At 46.4% G+C, this 14,782-nt stretch overlaps 1 protein-coding gene across 1 annotated transcript in view; it reads right to left on the bottom strand.

Annotated features, from left to right (window-relative positions):
- GAL3ST3 (galactose-3-O-sulfotransferase 3) overlaps positions 1-13,874 on the bottom strand; it is a 160,972-nt gene extending 147,098 nt beyond the window's left edge. The window contains exon 1 of the mRNA XM_086938497.1: positions 13,204-13,874. The gene's annotated coding sequence lies outside the window, so the exon portion shown is untranslated. The remainder of the gene's footprint in view (positions 1-13,203) is intronic.
- Positions 13,875-14,782: the final 908 nt, after the last annotated feature.

Genomic DNA, 14,782 nt, shown 5'->3' with positions numbered 1-14,782 from the left:
AAATGCGTGCACAATGTAGTGAAGGAACTACCAAGCCCATAATGCCTCATTATGGGATGGAGTGGGGAGCCGTGGTATAACTGGTGATACAAACATAATGGAGTGGGGAGCCGTGGTATAACTGGTGATACAAACATAAGACTAATGTTACTACTGTGATCAGGAACTGCAAAAGTTCGAAACGCGTAGGTGGAGAGGAGGTGTAGGTCGTTAAAAGTTGAGTTGATAAATCCAAGAGGAGTGTGGTGTATTCTTTTTTAGTTGCTTGGATAATATTGCGAAGTTGTCCTTACTCTGCTGTATTTAGATAGATAGATAGATAGATAGATAGATAGATAGATAGATAGATAGATAGATAGATAGATAGATAGATAGATAGATAGATAGATAGATAGATAGATAGATAGATAGATAGATAGATAGATAGATAGATAGATAGATAGATAGATAGATAGATAGATAGATAGATAGATAGACATAGCTTAGTTTATGGTGACGTTGTATTGAGCTATGGAGGTATGGCAAAAATTATTTGCTTTCCATTTAAAAAAACTTAGAAATTCACTGAAAAATCAAAGGTTAAAGTGAAGTTATAATTAGGCGATAAATGTTAGTTTAAATGTTACATTTTAATTGGTAAAAACCACTGAAATTCACCAGTTATATTTAACTGAATTAACTATAACTTGTAACCTCCTGCTACGCACAGTCATATCATCAATGATCTAGTTTCAGATGTCATCAGTGATGTTATCAATGATGTCATAGAACATGTCATGGGTTACGTATTATGTGAGGCCAAAGCTCAGTGGGGGGGTTTTAATTTAAAATGTTTGGGTAAACTGATATTTTCACCTAACTATACCATAACTTAAACATGTGATTCTTTCACAGAATTTGTAAGGTTTTTGTGTTAAGTAAGATATTATTACATTACCTAACTATACCACTTTAACTCCTTGCGTGCTTATGACGAGCTCAGCTCATCATGAGGCACAGTGGAGCTGTGCTCATGACGAGCTAAGCCCGTCATAACGGCCGCGGACGGCCCACGCGGGGCTAATTCCCCCCCTGCGCGGTCGTTCTACGGGAGTGGACGTGACGAGCTCAGCTCGTCATGAGCACAGCTCCACTGTGCAGAATGACGAGCTGGGCTCGTCACGAGCACCGCGGCGCTCGCGCGGCCCCGCACTGCAGGGGAATCAGCCCCGCGTAGAAGGGGTTAACCTTTGTTTTTTTCAGGTTCACATTTTGAATATGTATATCATCCAGGTATAATGATGGCGAGCTAAGTATAGTAGAACTATACTTGCCCTATATCTACTTACTTACACAATATTTTAATATTCTTTTTTTTGGGCACAATATATATTTTTGAGATGATATTCCACCCACAATATTCTGGTTCTAAATCAAAATTTGGAATATGAAGTATTTGCCACCTGGGTAAATGTTGCACCCAGGGATATCAGAACCTGGGATCTCAATATTTACCTGGGACTCATTATAGTAGGGCGGAAGAGGGTGAGCGATTTACCACACATATGGAACACCATTACCAAAGGATTAGGTCATTTCCACATGTAGGAAATACTTCTAATTCAGAGTTGTTAACTTGGATATGAGCCATAGCATGCAGAATTAATGTTTAACTTAGTTGAACCTTTTTTGTAATTTAAAGGCCTTTGAGTCCTCCAATTTTGTTGCTACCGACAGTGAGTTGTGGACTTTCATTATCCATAAATAGCGATTTGACCTCAGGACTGCTGTGATACCGATGTGCATGCCTCAGCTTGTATACAGAGAGCATTTGCATCGTAATTTTCAGAGTCAGTTACGTCAGAGGGTGCCAAAGGAGGGGCTGCTGGAGGGAATGGTCATCCACCCTTGGGGTGTACGGTAGCTTTGAGGAAGACAAAGGTCCTCAATCCCAATAACTCATAGATCCTGAATGGAGAGCAAAAGCATAGATCCTGAATGGAGAGCAAAAGGTAGTTTAAGTTGAAAAGAAATGTTAACCAGGGCCACTGGAATTATGCAATTTTGTGTCTTCGCTGTGTTCTGCAATTATTATGGCATTGTTGCGTTTTCCACAAACTCCTAAATCTGCTTCACAATCTTCAGATTTCAGGAAAAAATTGTTTCAATCTTAAATGAATCAAAGGTTACTAGAAATGCGGCAACACAAGCTACTGCGGAGGGGAAAGCTCTTTGTAAAGGTTGACTGGTCACCTCTCTGTAGTTTGTTTTTGTATTTGGGTGTCAACGTGGGACTAATGACTAATGAGGTGAATCATTTACCCAGAAAGTGTTAACATGTGTACACATTTTAAAATAATGAAGTAATACTATCACGGATGTATGTCAGTACAACGCGATCTTTTAGATTGCGGTACTTGACATCGCGGGCATTACAACGCAAGTCGTTACAATGACTTGCGTTGGAGGGCGCGGATTTTGGAATTTTATAATTTTATATTCCAACACCAGTCCACGTAACAGTAGGGAAGGTGTTGGAATATAAAATTACAACATTCCTTGTCCAACAGCGCCATCCAGCGCAAGTCGTAGTAACGACTTGCGTTGTAATGGCATCGTCGCAAAGGCACTGCGGTGTAAACACCGCGTTGTAAACAATACTCCCCTACTATCACATAATCGTCTGCATTCTTTAGCATAATTTGACTTTTGTTGCCTCATAATTTAGTCAACCCTGCTGTATATGTTTTTCACCCGGTGGTCATTGAGCTAATAACATCTCGCCTTGACTACTGCAATGCTATGTATTTGAACACCAACCAGTAATCCCTTAATAAACTTCAGATTATCCAAAATGCGGCTGTGCTACCGGTTTTGGGCGTTCCTAAACATCTATTGGTGAGGGAGGGGTTCAGGACTCTTCACTGGCTTCCAGTGGGGAAGAGGCTGCTTTCCAAAGCACTGTGTTGGGCTGTTAAGGCCCTTAACCAGCAAGGCTCATATTATTTAAGAACTGTTTTCAACTGGTATCTTCCCAACAGACAGTTGAAATCGGCCGGTCAGAGGAAAGTGCAGTGCCGGCTCTTCCGCTAAGGATGAGAGTGTTGCCCACTGATTGAACTGCAAGCTAAAAAAAAATGTTATGACAATAATGTTCGCTATTACCATATTGTTTTCTGTATTCAGCGTGCAGCTGAAGCTAGGTGGGAGGGGCTGGCCTCCACGCGTCACTGGGGAAGGAGTAGTGGCAGCACCTAAAGCGCGCATGATGGTTTGGCAGGCCATCTCCGGCCAGCCAAATTGCCATGCGCACTCTGCATGTTCTCCACCCAGGCTGCATTACAGCCTGGGTGGAGAACATGCACAGCCTGCCAGCCCCTGTCTGAGGACCAAACCATGGCGCTCAAACCTATCACAACGCTGATGTAAGGCAGCGTTGTGATTGGTCAGGGCATTCTTGGAGGCTGTGTGCTCCCTGCCGAGTGAAAACAGGAGGATGGAGGAAGAACAGGCGGTGGTCAGCGATATAGGTAAGTGTTTTTTTTAAATCTATTTCCCACCCCCTCAATCCGTTCAAACCGCCCTGACCCACCTCCCTTGTTTGGTAGCAGCTGCTACTGGGAAAGTGACTGTTCTCTATTTTAGAAAGGCAATATGGGGTGAGTGTGCATTTTCTATGGCAGCTGCTAGGTAATGGAACACTCAGCCTGTACACATCGCTAGCATTTCTTCATATTCTGTATTTTGCAAGAATGTGAAGACTTGGCTTTTCTCACAACTATAATTGCCTTTGTTGGTCCCCCATATGCTCCTGCTGGTTATAGCTAGTTGATGCCTTATGGTTTTATGCGCTTTTCAAATTTAAATGACAAATTACATAAATTCAGTGGCCTCGGTTATAACTGGTGCTGTAAAACCAAACCAAGCGTTTTTATCCACTTGATATGCAGCTGGTCCAAAATGTGTCTGCAAAACTCAATATGCATAAGTTGGAACGAGAGAAAATATATTTACTATCATTACACTATCCCCAACTTTGGGGTGGGCAAAAATTAGGGAGAGAATAACTTCTCTGGAAAATAGGACATCCAATGGCATTAGTAATTACCCCACCCAGGATTTGGGGGGGGGGTCATGTCAAGGCCCATGGAGTGCAAAAGAAAGCATGCTTAGAATAGGTATTTCTTTGACAAGTTCAGCCTAAGAAAACTTCATGAAAACTTTATGGTCATCTATGAAACAGAATCTCAGATGCCTACAATTCAGAGCGGAGGAGTTGGATGGGGGACCGTAAGACAAAGCAAAGATTAAGGTTGTCGTCATTCAAGGCCGCACAAATCGCAGTTTTGGTGGCAACTCCCATTTGCACCTGAATAGCGCTTCCAATTCACCACAGTGTTCTAACTAGAATAGTTTGCGCAGGTTAACTCAGGCATAAACGGCAGTTGTGTAGCAATAGCCCCGCAGCCCATGTAGTGTGTGTGTGGGGGGGGGGGGGGGGGGGGCGAGCTCCCACGGGCCCCTGGCCGGGGAGCTTATGACTGGATCCAGAGCATGGGGGCCCCCTCCATGTACTTTGCAGGATGCCCCCTCAAGTTTTGTTAGGCCACTGATATACGATGCTGGCAAACCAGACATTTTGAGTTTGTGCACCTCGAACTGGTGGAAAACATGCACAGTTAGCACTTTTTTGCACATCCTCATGTCTTAACCTCAGAATTCGGCAAAACCAAAGGGGATGATGGACGGAGTGTTGAACATTGCAAGCACTCACCCCCAGTCAACTGATCTGGGTTTAATCCATCAGCATTCTTTAGCTCACTCCGCCACCCTAGTTCAGACATGGCTATATGCAAATCAGTCTGACCCTGTGCCTCATGGGAACAGTCCATGCCGAACTGCCAAGCCATGTCTTCACTGGGACCGGTTTCTGGTAATCAGCTGTCATCAGCCAGGCTAGCTGGAATCCAGTGGTAAAGTGAGCACGGGGCCCACGTCTGGGCATACCCTGCCAATTTAGGGGAAACAAAGCAAAAACATAACCTCAGAATTAGGCATGAATTCTGCAGATGATAAATACCATACCCTAAAACTCAAGATTAACCAAGTGCACAATTTGCCTCCAGAACTGTGCGGCCCTCTGAATGAGTGCCAGGATAGAAGGATTTGGGCAGTCGTGAGAGGGTGTGGTGACATTTATCCAATGTCATATTCTAGAAAGATCTAAGTGCAGGGAATCCTTTCACACGGTGCTGAATTTGTAAAAGAATGACTGCTGGTGCCCAAAGCTCTGATCAGAAGCCCCTGACCGGCGAAATTAAACGGTGGCTTTCCAAATACCAAGGCTGAGTCGTCTTAAATCTGCCTCATGTCCGATTAACAAGGCTGAGTAGTCTTAAATCTCCCGCATGTCTCTTTAATCCACTACCAGGCACTCCCCGCCTTTTTATCTCACTCTGGGGTTCCGGATTTCTCTCTTTGTGACGGTTTTCAGTCTGTCTCTACCACGTCTTTACACTTGGTGTGTTTACTGTTTTCCCTCTCTCTTACTTCGTGTCTGAATGTGTAATGTAAATAAGGTGCTCATGTAATGCGCTCCAATACCTTCGGGTCAAGTTCGCGCTATATAAAATATGCAAAAAGAATAAAAATAAACAAAACGTCTAATGCGGAAAAGAATGCCAGAGTCGCCCACTAGCGACCGCCAGCTTAAACCAAGCACCGCTTGTACAAACACGGGGAAAGACGTTTACCTCAGAGTAGGGCCTTCACCTCCTGCTCCCAGGAGTCATAAAGACGCCATGAGTGGGATTGCCTATGGAGTCATTAGGTTACGGGCAATAGATTTTGAAGAGGGCCATGTCACACCCCACTCGAGGCTTGATCCCTCGGAGCTGTTTATCCGCGCCATGGCGCGTGCCTTTTCGTTTTCGGATGATGGCTCCTGCGAGCGGGGTGACGCAGGCCACAAATCAAACGGACTTCTCAACAGCGACCATATGTGCGATAACGCGCAGCCTGCCGGTGCATGCATTACCACAGCGTCTTATGCTGCTTGGAAGTATTTTTTTACGAGGGCCGTTGGAGCTAGGACTTTTTATGGCTGAGTGGAGAGCGGGACATATAGATTACGTTGATTTATGACGCACTATGTTATTTTTTACCGTTGTTGAGTGTGTGTCGCTGCCCCTTCCATCCCTGTTGCAGATGTCATCAGAACCTCCACATGGCTACATGATAAGTGCACCACACTCATTAAAGAATGTGTTTTAGTAATATGCGGGCTAACAGCTAGAGCAATAGGCAAAGAGGGGTGGGTAACCCAATAAACCCTTGCGGGCTTGGGCAGATAATGTATCACAAAAAAATGCCAGCAAGGGGTTTGTTTCACGATATTATTTGCAGCAAAAAGGATCTCTAGTAAATAGAGTTGTAGATCCTAACTATGTACATCAGTGGCTGTAATATATTCTGTGGTCAAACCATTTTAGGCCATGCAGAAGTCAACTCTGTGAAGCTACCACGCTAGCCAAACAGCAGAAAGAAAGAAATGCAACACAAAGATGCTTAACTCTTTCGCTGCGACGGCTATTCCGCCGCAGCACTAACAGTCGCGGGCAGGCGCGCGGCTCACCTGCGCTGGTGACAGAACCGTTCCGTCACGGCTCGCGGGTGAGCTGTGCTTGTGACGGAACGGTTCCGTCACGGCCCCGCCCGCTTAATGAAACCCGCCGCGCAGGCGCGAAATCAGCGCCGCGCAGGCGCGGCGGCCGGGCCGTGACGGAACCGTTCCGTCATGAGCACAGCCCACCCGAGGGGCGTGACGGAACGGTTCCGTCAGTAGCGTCGAAGTAGTTAAATATCCAAATTATTATTATTTATAGAAAATTGTCAGGGTTGGTTCATCAGTTTACAGAATAAAACATAGAAGATTCCAATATCAATTGATCCAATAGTACAAAAGAATAACGTCCCAGGTATTACATATAGTACAGTGACTACTGCTGAATTTGCAGTGAGAAACTGGATGCCGCGTGTCAATGATAGCAGGAGTGGACGTGAAGGACCTTATATGTAATAGCTGGGACGTTATTCTTTTGTACTATTGGATCAATTGATATTTTCTTTGTACATTGGAATCTTCTATGTTTTATTCTGTAAACTGATGAACCAACCGGGACAATTTTCTATAAATAACAATAATTTGGATATTTAAGCATCTTTGTGTTGCATTTCTTTCTTTCTGCTGTTTGGCTAGTGTGGTAGCTTCACAGAGTTGACTTCTGTATGGTCTAAATGGTTTGACCACAGAATATATTACAGCCACTAACAGCTAGAGCGTCCACCTTGAAGCTGGGGAAAAGGTTCGAGTCTCGGCAGGGACTCTCAACATCCTGTGATTCTAGGCAAATCACTTAGGGGCATATGTAGGAAATTTCCATTTTGCAATTCTCAAATATCGATTTTTAAGGAATCACTATTTGACAATTGCAAAATGGAATGTAGGTAAAAAATAGCAATATTTTTGCGAATTGCTAAAATTCCTTAGTTGCGATTAGCAAATTGCGAATCGCAATTAAGGAATGAGTGTCCCATTCATTCCTAAGGGCCAAGAGGCCCATAGGAATGAATGGGGATACATTCTCAAATTGCGATTTTCTATGAGAAAATCGCAATTTGAGAATCACAATTCCAAGGGTGCCAGGGTGTCCAAAAGACACCTGTTGCACCCCTGGAATGTGCCTGTAAGTACATGTGGTGCACATACATGCCCTAAGGGCATGTCTGTGCACCACATGGCACTTTGAATTAAAAAAAAAATGCATTTTGACAGGAAATACCAAAATACCATCTACTTGGAGTAGGTGATATTTTGCGATTTCTGAAGCCAAAATTGCATTTTAAAAGTCACCCCTACATAGCATTTAAGGAATCGCAATATTGTGATTCCTTAAATGCTTGAGCAAAAAAAGGAATCGCAATTTTAGCGATTCCTCATTTTGCTATGTGGCACCTACATACCAAATGGCCGTTTGCGATTCGCAAACGCCGGAATTCTGCAAATTCCGGCGTTTGCGAATCGCAAACGCCTTCCTACATATGCCCCTTAATCTCCCAATCTCCCGGTGCCTAACAAAATGAATGCGTCAGTCTGTAAAGCAACTGGTGCTCGTGGAAAGAGCTCTGATACCTTTGGGTCGTGTCTGAGCTATATAACCTCCCAACACATTATATATATATATATATATATATATATATATATATATATATATATATATATATATATATATAGAGAGAGAGAGAGAGAGAGAGAGAGAGAGAGAGAGAGAGAGAGAGAGAGAGAGTTTTAAATGCACGAGACAAAGAATACATATAGGATGCAGGGAAAAGTATACAGGGCTGACAGTAGCACCTATTCTCTACATTTCTCGGTGTCGTTTGGCCTTCCTCCAAATGTCCTGCTGGTTGTTTCCTTACCGCTTCTTTATAAAGTTGTCTCCTCTCTCTTTTTTATCTCTCGATCGTTTTATCAATGTTATCTTTTTCTGCGTTATTCCCTTGTCACCATATCAGCCTTATTTTTCCATTATTCATTGTTATTCTTCTTCTCCTTTTTGTCTCAGTTTAGTTCTTCCTTTCTCACTCTCTCTGTCCCTTTACCCTCTCCTTTCTGTCTTTTCCTTTTAGTCCTGTACTCGCGCTTTTGCTCTCTCTCCCTTTCTCCTATGTTTTCTTTCTTCCCTTGGTTTTACCATGCCTCTCCTCTCCCCCTGCTTTCTCCAGTCTCCTCTTGTGTCTCGTTGCACGGCTGCTCCTCTTTCGCTTCTGACGCCTGGTATCAGGGTTACGGTCTCTTCAGAGCACAAAGGCGCGCTGTTCCCGTTCTTTTGACTGCGTGCCTCGATTCGGGCCTATAATGCGCCCTTGCGATATTCCCTTACACTGACGATGCCGTATACAATGCGCCACGGTTGTAGAGCGGGGGGAGCTTTAGAAGTCGGGTGAGCGGGTGGGAGGAGTGCACCTTACCGACGGGAGGCCCTGCCAATGCCCTGTCCAGCTTCCGCCACGCAGGCCTGGCCTGGACGAATCCTCTCTAAAACCACCGTCCCGCTAGCCTCTGGTTTCAGTGTAGCGTCTACTGGCTGTAAAGCGCTCATACGGGATAGTAAGAGCTATATAGTGCAAATACAATACAATGCAGAACAACCCCTTGGGGCATCCTTAGCCTCAAGCATTGAACCTGCCCTTAAGGTCACAGAGTGTGTGTGGGGGTGTGTGTGTGTGGGGGGGGGGGGGGGGGGGGTCACACACACTCTTTCTCCTAAATAATAACACCATGGGACCTTGTATTGGAGGACACTGGCTAATTCGCCCTTTCTCGTTACTTAATGCTTCTATGGCCGCAGATTGGGGCTCTCATTTATTTTCATTAATAATAACATTGTTGCTCAGCCTTAAATTGGGGCTACTATTTATGTCTACTTCTGCTCGTGATGCTGCTGCTGCAACCTAATACATTTAGTGCACTAAACACATCCTTGTTGCTTATAGCACAACCACCACACACCTTTTTTTGGGGTAGCATTACTCCACATTTCAACAATAATATTAACTCCAGCATACCTATAAATCTCTAGAAAAAGGTTCATTCATTCATTATAAGTATGATTCCTGCGGCGCCCAGGGTTTGTATATAACCCCCTCGGTGAATATCTCAGTACTGACAAAGCCTTGTGCACTACAGGGAAGTGAAAAGGAAAAACGTCAGAACTTTGTGTATATCTGTTTACTATAATGGCACGTGCTGCGGGTCAGGCGAGGCTGTACTGTAAGCAGGGCCACTGGAATTATGCGGCAGGAGAAGGCCACATTATGCAGCAGTATTGAGTAAATCATGCGACAAGAAGGGGCAAATTATGCGGCATAATGCAGCACGTTTTGTAACACTGTTACTTCATTCTTTCAAATTGTTTAACTTGGTAAGACTATATTGGCACTGATGTCGCCGCATTAGTATCAGTTTAACACCCAAATATAGCAATAAGCAACAGAAAGATGATCAGTCCAGTACTGCAAAGGGCCTTCCATTGCTGCATTTTTTTTAAACAATTGAACCATATGAGCTAGAAACATTTTTTTTTAATCTGCACATTATGTGGCAGTTGATGGATTATATGGCAAATGTGGCAAATCTATAAAAATTCAAAAATCGCTGCAGCTGCACAATCTCATAATTCAAGTGACCCTGACTGTAAGAGCTCGTTATATAGCTGAGGTCTAATATCATAATGCAAATGTTAGGTATCAATATGTTGATTATAAGATCTTGTGCAGAGTGCAAATCAGTATAGAGATGAACTGTTAGAGATATGTGGATGTCTCAGTGCCAATACCTTCAACTTTCATAGTTTTCTGCAACACCCATGCTTATGCGCAGTGACACTTGATCAACTGTGCACCAACCACACCATCGAGCCATGCACAGAAACATCGCCATATCTCAAATAGACCAATCCAGGCGTTCTGAGGGCACCCAGGAACCCAACGGAAATTAGAAGACTTTGAGCCATGAGCATAAGGCACTACAAAACGATACAACCAAACCACCCAGGAAAGGCCGCTATGCCCTGGAGGAGTGTGGTACACACTACACAAATGCCAAGAAAATACAATACAATGCAGTTCGGAAGGTGAAGCTATAGGGAGACGGTGTGACCCGAATGATACATTTTGAGAACTCGAAGTCAATTTAATTAGGTAAGGCCACATTTCAACTTGGAATGCTCACAAAGGATAATAAGGTGCTGGCTCGATACCTCGCAGGATGTGAAAGCAAGCTTGTGTGAATCCAGGAGGCTACAAAACTGTGAAAGCATCAACAGAGTTTTGACACGTCATTTTACTTCAGATACCTACCAGGGTCCTACAATGGCCATGCGCTATGTATTATATCAGAACCGAGACGTGCAGAGCTCTGACGAGTCTACCCCTCCCCCCCCCTCGGGCACCCACGTCACCTTACCACACACCTCCCTATGGGTCACAGAGACCCACACTCAGCGAAATCCTTTGTATCGCCAGGACACAGTGCTCACGGGCAGCGTTTGTGATGTCAAGAAATGAAGAATGAACACTCAAAATTAATGACTTTTAAACAAACAGAGTTTGAAAATAACTGAGTGTATTTTCAAGTGCACTTTGAGCTCAGGTGTGCTCTTAAATGGTGCGGTGGTGCAAAAGGAGACACAGTGAAGGGATGTAGTTTGCCTAAAAACACACAATTTGGTATAGCAGGGTAGCCTGGATTGGAGTCTGTTTTGCATTGGCTGGGTGTTATGTTCTCAGGTATCCAATTTTACACCGAAAATCAACCCCTTCTGCATACTAGTCTTTCAAAAAAGGAGTAGCACAAGCAGAACTCACTTAGGCAGGCTTGCTAAGTACACACCTCGCAAAATACATAGATAAAAGCAATAATCTTACAAGAATAAGTTAAACTGACTGATTTTGAGTCACTCTCAAAGGGTGAAAAAGTACAAAAGAGGATTAACTTTCAGGCCAGGAGGGCTGGTCAGTTTAGCTAACAATGAGGTTAAAAGGTGCATGCTGCAGATTAGCTGAGTGAAAAGCTATATGTAAGGAAGAGAATTATACGGGCTTACAATGTAATACACCTGCCAAGTGCAGTAGCGCTGCATCCTGTAGGTACGCTTTCACGTGGCTACTACTTCTCAGCGGAAAAACGGCACAAAGAAACACACTTTTCTATTTGGAATGGTCGGGCGCCTTGGCATAGCCTTGCATAAGACACAGCTGTCCAGAGGGGATGCCGGTGTCTGTTTGTTTTCAATAGTGCATTTGGGTTGAGCGATATTGCTAGGGATGCCGACATGGGGTAGGATGCTAGGCGCTATATTGACTCAGCAGTCCTATGGGAGGAAGGACCGAGCAAGAGGCAGGTCAGACATCTCGGCTGGAGCAGGCGCGAGCCTTCATTGGCACGCTTACCTCGAGCCTATTGCAAATTCACTTGCACCCGTTTTGCGTCTTGCTGAGCTTTAAAATGATTTCTTCTCTGAGCCCACACCTCCTCCGGGAAGGGGGGGGGCACGTCCACAAAGGAATTAATCCTACAATTGCTTGGTGCTGCCTTCCAAACAATGGGCAAATGGAAAGGCACCAGGTGCATAAGAAAGCTTTAATAGCCTCATTCTGCCTTCGGTGATTGGGCCTCGACTGACTCCTGCAATAGACAGGGGCATAGCTCCAATTGGTGCAGCAACTCTGGTGGCGCAGGGGCCCACGGAATTCTGATTATTACTGTATTCCATCATTCTAACAGCTGCCAGGGGCCATTTCGTTTCCTGCGCTAGGGCTCGTGACACACTGGCCACGCCGCTGGAAGGGTGCAGCAGGTGCAGCGGCACCGGGTGCAAAGGTGCGAGGAACCCACTAAACCATGAATATTACTATATTTCATAATTCTAACTGCTGCCAGGGGCCATTTCCTTTCCTGCCCTAGGGCTCGTGACACATTGGCTAAGCCGCTGGCGGGGTGCAGCAGGTGGAGTGGCACCGGGTGCAGAGGTGCGAGGGGCCCACTAAACCATGAATATTACTATATTTCATAACTCTAACTGCTGCCAGGGGCCATTTCCTTTCCTGCCCTAGGGCTCGTGACACATTGGCTACGCCGCTGGAAGGGTGCAGCAGGTGCAGCGGCACCGGGTGCAAAGGTGCGAGGGGGCCACTAAACCATGAATATTACTATATTTCATAATTCTAACTGCTGCCAGGGGCCATTTCCTTTCCTGCCCTAGGGCTCGTGACACATTGGCTAAGCCGCTGGCGGGGTGCAGCAGGTGCACTTCAGAGTTCAGACTGCGGCCGGGGTGGGGGGGGGGGGGCATTTCCTTACCTGCACCAGGGAGCCTGACACACTGGCTACGCCACTGGTAATAGATCTCTACTAAACCAGTCTCTATCCCGGTCTGACCTGCCTATTCCCGGCCTGTTTCACGGTGCATCTGAGGCGGAAGGATTTTCACCTATTACTTAAAAACACGGGAGGCAGAGCGCGCATCCCAATGATGTTTTTTCTTTAAATGTATTTATTTCTAGGAGCAGCCCACCACTACCTTCGTAAACAGTGGAGGGTGCCGCCCCCACACCAGCCCCCTTCCCCGACCTGCGTGTACACCCCTGCAGGTAGGTACTCACCGTCAGCAGGCACGGTCGGCGTCCTCTTCCACCGCCTCCCTTGTGTGCCCGTCGTCGGTCCTGGTCACCAGCTCATTGGAGGAAGGTGAGGATGTAAGGCCGTGTGCCAGGGGGTTGTCTCTGGTGATGAGGGGATACTGGAAAATAAGGACCACCCGGGAGGAGTACAAGGAGGCGTAGAACAGAAAATATACGCCCCTCTCAGCGTGGGTCTACATGGCACGGGGACTGAGGCTTCCCAAATAAAGATGGGGGGCAGTGGTGCCGGCTGAGAAGCGCGTCATGTCCGGGAGCCTTGAGGAAGGATGCGCGATGAGGCGAGGGGGGCAGGAGGGGGATGCTGGGATGGAGGGCAAAGAAAATTCGTCAACAGAGGAGATTCACGGGGAAGAAGGGGCACACGGATAACGGGGAGCAGCGCATGTGGCTTCTGAGGGGTGGGTGTGCCGAAGGAGCTGCGGGGAGGAGGGAGAGAACGGGCGGCTGGCGAGGGGAGCGGGGCTAGGGTGCAGCAGCACCGAGGGATGCTGCCGCTCTCTGTAGGGGCCAGCTCCCGGATGAAGCTCTGGAGAGCCGCGGTGGCCCGCTCTCTCATCAGGGTGTTTAATTCAAAGTGGAGCCGATCTCCCCGCCTCTCTGCCTCCCTCCTAGTGCATCTGGCTTATAACCCCGCCCACCCCCTCTGTTCTATATCTCTCTCCTCCCTCCCCTCAATCCACCTGCACCTGCCTTCCTCCTTCCAGTGGTCTAGCGCCTCCTCTCTCCCCCCCTCTCCCGCATTCTTCCTCATTCCTCGCCCGTGCTCCCCTGTCCTTCTGTCCCCGCCCTCCTCCTTTTAACGCTCCATCTTTCCATCTGTGATCAGGTGGCGGTGCGGCTCTTTGGGCCGAGAGGGGGAGGGGAGTAGGACACAAAGCCCCCCATGCCTCCTCCCCTCTCAGATTATTAATAAAATCTTCCAGGGATTGGGCACTGCGGAGGGAGCGCAGATCCGGGCTTTTTTTTCTGGCACATACTGGAATAATTCTTCCTCCGCGTTAAAATAAAGGATTTACAGGACTATCTATCCTAGCAGATACATCCCTGTGAGCCCTAACCCTTTACGGTACATAGGCTGGCAACGTCCTCTCTGTCCTCTCGTGCCACATCTGTACAGCTCACAGATGTTACAGACGACCCCTCTGCTCACCGCCATCTCTCTGTAGCTCATATATATTGCCCCCCTCCCTCGCCATAGGGTACGCTGGCTGGCTGGCGTACCCTACAATGAGTGCCATGACCCTACCATCCACCCAGGCTACCAGCCGACCCCACCGAGGGCCCTCTCTCCACAGTTCACTCTTGTCACAGACGCCAGCTCCGCTGATTGACGCTCGTCTCGTCGCTAATTCGTGCCTTCGCTATGCAGCTCACTCAGATTAAAACGTGACACTTCGAGAAATGCCATATCGCTGAAATTCATATATGCTACCAGATGCCCCATCTGAGTGCCTTCTCTCTACAGCTCACAAATGGCAGACGCGCCTTCTTCTGTCTGCCATTTGTCCACAGCTCATTCTGGCTGACAGGCGTACCTTCA

This window comes from Lissotriton vulgaris, chromosome 9 (assembly GCF_964263255.1).
Source record: "Lissotriton vulgaris chromosome 9, aLisVul1.2, whole genome shotgun sequence".
Lineage (NCBI taxonomy): Eukaryota > Metazoa > Chordata > Amphibia > Caudata > Salamandridae > Lissotriton > Lissotriton vulgaris.
This window is presented reverse-complemented; position numbering and strand designations above follow the sequence as displayed.